We start from the raw sequence: 942 nt of genomic DNA, 5'->3' as shown, positions 1-942 counted from the left end.
CAAGTAACCTATACCATGTATACCCCCAAGGTATACACAGACAGGAAGTAGAGCGCCACCATGGCAAATTTTGGAAAGGCCTATTGAAAAGGGTTTTTGCCGTTTTGTCAGATAATGACTTACTCATAATATCGTACAGTATCAAATCACATATGGGTAAACATATTTGTGTACAAGTATACATAATATGGTGCAATAAATCCAATTAAATAGATTTTGGGTTTGCGTTGACAAATTAGCACCCCAATGAATCAACTTATTACTTCCATTTATAGATCAAATAGACTTTTAATTAATATGCAAATTTTGTTGATATTTTAACCATGTTTTTAGTGAATATATTGTTGGTTGTCTGATCGTGAAAAATAAAAGTCCAGTTACAGCTAGTACACCTTTAATGTGTTACATGATCTTCATAGTGTTCACTTCAATGACCATTCCAGCTATAAATGTTCTTTCTTTTCCCAGTAAATTAGAAAGGTTAAGGTTTAAACTAATTCCTTTCTATAGTTTGTTGTACCTCCGGTTCTTGTGTGCAATTTGTTTTTCTTTTACTTTTTCTTCGCTGTTTCTATCTTTGTCCTATACTGAATGAACAGTTTAAAATCACCGTTATATTTTCTTGCTTTACTTCTGTAACACAACCTTCAAATTGCTACTTTACTTTTTTTAAAAATGAAATCTGTACAGATGCTGTGGTAAGGTAAGCGAGTATATGTTGACGTATCCTTCGCTAATAATGCCCATATATGTATAACAATGGCGTCATGACACGCCACATGATGACGTCACTTTTTGCAGACAGTGACAACTTGAATGACATGACAATAGCTAAATATATTTTATCGAGACGTTGAAATACATGTAGTCCGTTAGGTGGTAGATATTTAGCTAACACATATGAACGCCTTACATTCTTGTTGGTTTATACACTGTATTCCA

This window comes from Glandiceps talaboti, chromosome 22, assembly GCF_964340395.1.
Source record: "Glandiceps talaboti chromosome 22, keGlaTala1.1, whole genome shotgun sequence".
Lineage (NCBI taxonomy): Eukaryota > Metazoa > Hemichordata > Enteropneusta > Spengelidae > Glandiceps > Glandiceps talaboti.
The sequence above is the reverse complement of the archived record's forward strand: the minus strand, read 5'-3'. Positions refer to the sequence as shown.